Here is a 4,810-nt window from a genome sequence, read left to right as displayed (position 1 = left end):
ATTGTGACCAACAGTTCTTTTAACGGGTCACTCTGTTCCAGTCTTCTCCAGGAGCTCTTCTGCTCCTTAGAGCCTCCTCCATCCACCACTGCCAGAGCATCGGTCATCTCTTTTGGCATCCTCTCGCTCCTCGCCATTATTCTTCTTGCCAGGAAGTTATCATCCTTGTGTCACGCCGTTCGTATCATAACGTGTTGTTTGTGTCATAACGTGTTGTTTGTGTTTAGCGTCCCCTTGTTTGTCCCGTCCTGTGTCACGGGTGTCTGCACATATTTGTCCCAGAGCTGTTCTGCCCTGCTGCATAGCCTGGTGTAATAGGATAAGTTCTGGGGACTTGAAATTTGCAGTGCAGGGTGTAGTTGGACTCTAGATGGTATTCCTAGATTGGCATAAGGTGTTTGCAGCTGTTAAGTTATCTTGCAACCATTTGACTTTTGTCCTAACTCTCTTTCAGATGCAGGTGGATTAAATCTGTGGCAGAGCCCCCCCAGTCCCTGGAGAGGGGGTTCCCCTGAGCAGGTCAGTCACCGTTTGTCTCTGCAGTGGAAGTATAAATGGTGACTGTGTGTTACAGTACTGTTTTCTGTCTTTATTTTTAGGCATTAAATCTGGATCTCTGCAGTCAAGGTGAGCAGTGACCGGTTGCAGAAACAGGTGTTCTCACTCAGGTCTCAATTTCTGGTGCAACTCTAAAGCCTCCATTCTTGTTTGTGTGCTTTAGGCAATCCACTCGGAGTATGCCAAGCCCCCGTCACCAACCAGCCGATGGACCGGGTTTCCTGTGCTCGTGAGTCCTCTGGAAGTATTTCAGGGCCGTAATGAAGCCTTGAAATTTTGTATTTCAAGGTCCCATCCGGGTAGCCTTTGGCAAGGGCCGAGGAGTTGCGGTGAGTCGCCGAGGTAGGGAGAGGGAGCCAGGGTCCACTTAGGTTTCAGCAATGCCGAGTCACTTTGTCTCTTCTCAACCCAGGCATACCCTGCGATGACGGCGTCAGCCTCCGAGCACGGCCAAAGCGTGCGGCCCAAGGAGCCGGGCATTCTGAGGAGAACGGTGAGTAGCAGAATTGCTGGGTTTTGTCCGTTGTACAGCTAAGATCACGCAGTGATGTTTGGTGTTCTCGATTGCAGTTGAGCAAGGGACTACAGCCCGGTGATCGTAAGAAAATTCCCAGCAGGCGAGGCGGCCTCCGTTCGCACGCGACGTGGATTCTCATCCCCGGATGTCCGAGAGATAAGTCGAGGGCTACGACCTTGAGAGGGGATGAAAGCGAGGCGCTGGGAGCGTTTTTTGAATCAGCTTTGGTGGCAGGGATGTGCAAGAAGTATCCACTTAGGCCACCTAAAGGGAAAGGGTTTTTTTTGATCACAGTGCTCAGGGCAGAGCAGTTCTGGTGTGTGTTGTGTCACTTGTCTATTGTGCATTCTGTGTGTTTGGGTATTTCGTGTCACATGGCTTTTTTACCTTAGCCCTTTGAGGGCCCTATCAGAAACCCTGGCCTCATTTTTGGCATCCGTGATCTCCGCATTCCTTGGACGGGCACCAGTGCAATAGGACTCTTGATTCCAGAGGTCAGACAGGCATCTGAATTGCATCTCTCTTTAGAAGCATCCAGTCAGATGTCTTTTAAGGTCTTGCTCTGAGCTGTGTCAACAGCCACACACCGCAATGATCCCTTAAAGCCGATTAGGACTGATAAGAATGCAAAGCTAGCTAGAGCCTTCGGACCGTAAAACATTCCTCTCTGCAGTTCTCTTAAGAAATCATTCTGTTAGCATCTTGTTCCTGCAGGGTTCTCTGAGCCTCATCGGCTCCGAGCGGTCCGTCTCACCTAGGTCATCTCGTTCCGCATTCTCCCGGCGCTCGCCGGCATTCTTCTCACCAAGAGCTCTCTCTCCCTGTCACGTCCCCTCGTTTGTCACGTTCTGTCCTGTGTCACGGGTGTCTGCACGTATTTGTCCCGGAACTGCTCTGCCCTGCTGCATAGCCTGTAACAGGACAAGTCCCAGGAGTTGAAATTTCTGCTGCGGGGTGTAGTTGGGCTCTAGATTGTATTCGTAGATTGACATGTTTGGTGCTGTTAAGTTATCCTGCAGCCGTTTGACATTACTCCTACCTTTCTTTCAGATGCAGGCAGATTAAATCTGTAGCAGAGCCCCCAATCCCGGGTCAAGGGGTTTTCCCTGAGAAGGTCAGTCGCTGTTTGTGTTTGCAGGGGAAGCATAAATGGTGACTATGTTACAGCACTGTTCTTTGTCTTTATTATTAGGAAGTCCAGGCAGATAGCTGCAGCCAAGGCCAAGTGTGCCAGGTGAGCAGTGGACAGAAGCAGTTGTTTTCGCACAGGTCTCAGTTTCTGGTGCACCTCTAACCATCCGTTCTCATTTGCGTGCTTTAGGCCATCCACTCGGCGTACGCTAAGCCCATGTCATCAGGTGGCGGACGGACCGGGTTTCCTGCACTCGTGAGCCCTCCGGAAGTATGACGGGACCCCGTGATGAAGCCCACACATCTTGTATTTCAAGGTCCCGTCTAGGTAGCTCACGGGAACGGCCGAGGAGCTGCGGTGAGTCGGGGAGGTAGGGAGGAGGAGAGGGGGTCCACTCCAGTTTCAGCCGTGCCCAGTCACCTTGTCTCCACTTAACCTAGGCGTACCTCGTGACGGCAGCGTCGGCCTCGGAGCACGGCCGAAGCGTGCGGCCCGAACGCCAGGGCTCTCTTAGGAGAAGGTGAGTAGCAGAATTGTCAGGTTTTAGCCCGTGTGCTGTTAAGATTGTGCACTGATGTTTCCTTTTCTTTGTCTTGGCAGACGAAGAGATAAGAGCCTGGTGACAGCTGGAACTTCCCAGACGGGGAGGTGGCCTTCTTTTGCACTCGACAGGGATTTGCACGCCCAGAAGTGTGCAAGATAAGTCGAGGGCTACGACCCACTGAGGGGAGGGAAGCGGGGTGCTGGCTTGGGACTGCCCGGAAGGGATTTTTGAGTCTGCTTTGGAGATGGGGATGTCTAAGAAGTGTCTCCTTAGGCCACCTAAAGGGAAAGCGTCTCTTTTGATCTCAGCGCTGAGGTGCGCAGGGCAGAGCAGTTCCGGTGTGGGTCGTGTCACTTGTCTCTTGTGCATTCTGTGTTGTTTGGGTCTGTCACGTCACTTGTCTTTTTTTACCTTAGCTGTCTGAGGGTCATCTTGGCATCTGTGATCTTTGCGTTCCTCGGCCCGGCCCCAACGCCACAGGCCTTTTGACTCGGGAGTCCCGACAGGCATCGCAGTCGTATCTGTCTTTAGAAGCATCCGGTCAGATGTCTTTGAAGGTCTCGTTCTGAGCGGTAGCGACAGCCGCACACCCCAACGATCCATTATAGCGGCTTAGGACTTGTGAGAACGCCAAGCTAGGTAGCTCATTCTTACCGTAGGCTTTTCAGGCATCCGCTTGTGCAGTTCTCGGAAGACATCGTTTTCTTAGCATCTTCTTCCTGCAGGGTTCTTTGAGCCTCATCAGCTCCGAGCCGTCCGTCTCCCCTAGGTCATCTCGTTCCGCAATCTCTCTGTCCTCGCGGGCATTTTTCTCGCCAAGAGATTTTTCTCCTTGTGGCGTCCCCTCGTTTGTCGTGTCCTGTCCTGTGTCACGGGTGTCTGCACATATTTGTCCCGGAGCTGCTCTGTCCTGCTGCATAGCCTGGTGTAATTGCACAAGTCCTGGAGACCTGCAATTTGGAATGGGGGATGTAGTTGTATTCTAGATGGTATTCCTAGATTCACACAGGATGCTTGGACCTGTTAAGTTATCCTACAGTTGTTTGAATTTTCTCCTAACTTTCTTTCAGATGCAGACATTTAAGATCTGTGGCAGAGCGCCCCTCCTGGGTCAGGGGGTTTTCCCTGAGAAGGTCAGTTGCTGTTTGTATTTGCAGGGGAAGCATAAATGGTGACTATGTTACAGCACTGTTCTTTGTCTTTATTATTAGGAAGTCCAGGCAGATAGCTGCAGCCAAGGCCAAGTGTGCCAGGTGAGCAGTGGACAGAAGCAGTTGTTCTCGCACAGGTCTCAGTTTCTGGTGAAAGTCTCAGCATCCCTTTTGTTTTTGTTTTTTTTATTTCAGGCAGTTCTCTCGCGAGATGTCTCTGATCCCAGATGTCTGAGGGCCGGTGGGTGCAAGCTTAAGGTGTAGGTGGGCGTACTTGTCAGGTCAGGGTGGTGGTCTTTTCTCGGTATCTCAGTGTGGTTTTTTTTGCTTTGTTTCTTTGCAGGTGTCATTGCTGCCCTAGGCGTGTGAAGGAACAGAGTCAAGCGGGTGAGTCGGCATTTAGGCTGGGTGACTCATAGGTGACCGTTATGCGGCAGCACGCTAAGCCTGTACCTTTTCCTTTTGTAGGTATCCTCCTGGCAGCCTGTTGAGTCGCATCAAGATTTCAGGTGAGCCGGGGCAGCGGTGCGTCAGAGTTCCGGGGATTCCTCTTTTGCAGGGCGCTAGTTGCATTTTCTGTTTTGTCTTAGGTACCGTGAGGAGGCGCATAGCTGAAGTTTGGAAACGGCAGCACCGAAGCGGATGTAGAGAACATGTCGCCGTCCACGTCTGGCTGACGATGGATTTTGTCCGGTCGTCTTGCAAAAGCTAAGTGTCGGGGCCAGTAGGTGGGAGAAGGGGAAAAACCTTTACTATCACAGGAGACAATTTGATGTTAGCTTAGAGGAGAGGCCCATAGTGGGACGGGCCCCTCGGAAGCAGAGGGAGAGGGTTTCTCCTCAGCCTCACCAGAGTCTTCGCCGGGCAGGGCAGTTCCGATCCGTCTTCGCGTCCTCGCGAGGTTTGCG

The 4,810-nt window shown here is 52.0% G+C and overlaps 2 long non-coding RNA genes across 2 annotated transcripts; both read left to right on the top strand.

Moving 5' to 3' along the window:
• The first annotated feature begins 296 nt into the window (after positions 1 to 296).
• Positions 297 to 775, top strand: LOC128819643 (uncharacterized). Its single transcript, XR_008440735.1, has 3 exons — positions 297 to 519; positions 600 to 627; positions 722 to 775. It is a non-coding gene; the product is annotated as an uncharacterized LOC128819643 (long non-coding RNA).
• A 3,467-nt stretch (positions 776 to 4,242) lies between these two features.
• Positions 4,243 to 4,570, top strand: LOC128819990 (uncharacterized). Its single transcript, XR_008440803.1, has 3 exons — positions 4,243 to 4,289; positions 4,371 to 4,411; positions 4,493 to 4,570. It is a non-coding gene; the product is annotated as an uncharacterized LOC128819990 (long non-coding RNA).
• Positions 4,571 to 4,810: the final 240 nt, after the last annotated feature.

Source organism: Vidua macroura, chromosome 27 (genome assembly GCF_024509145.1).
Source record: "Vidua macroura isolate BioBank_ID:100142 chromosome 27, ASM2450914v1, whole genome shotgun sequence".
NCBI classification, from domain to species: Eukaryota; Metazoa; Chordata; class Aves; order Passeriformes; family Viduidae; genus Vidua; species Vidua macroura.
Note: the sequence above shows the minus strand (reverse complement) of the source record. Positions and strands in the feature narration are given on the sequence as shown.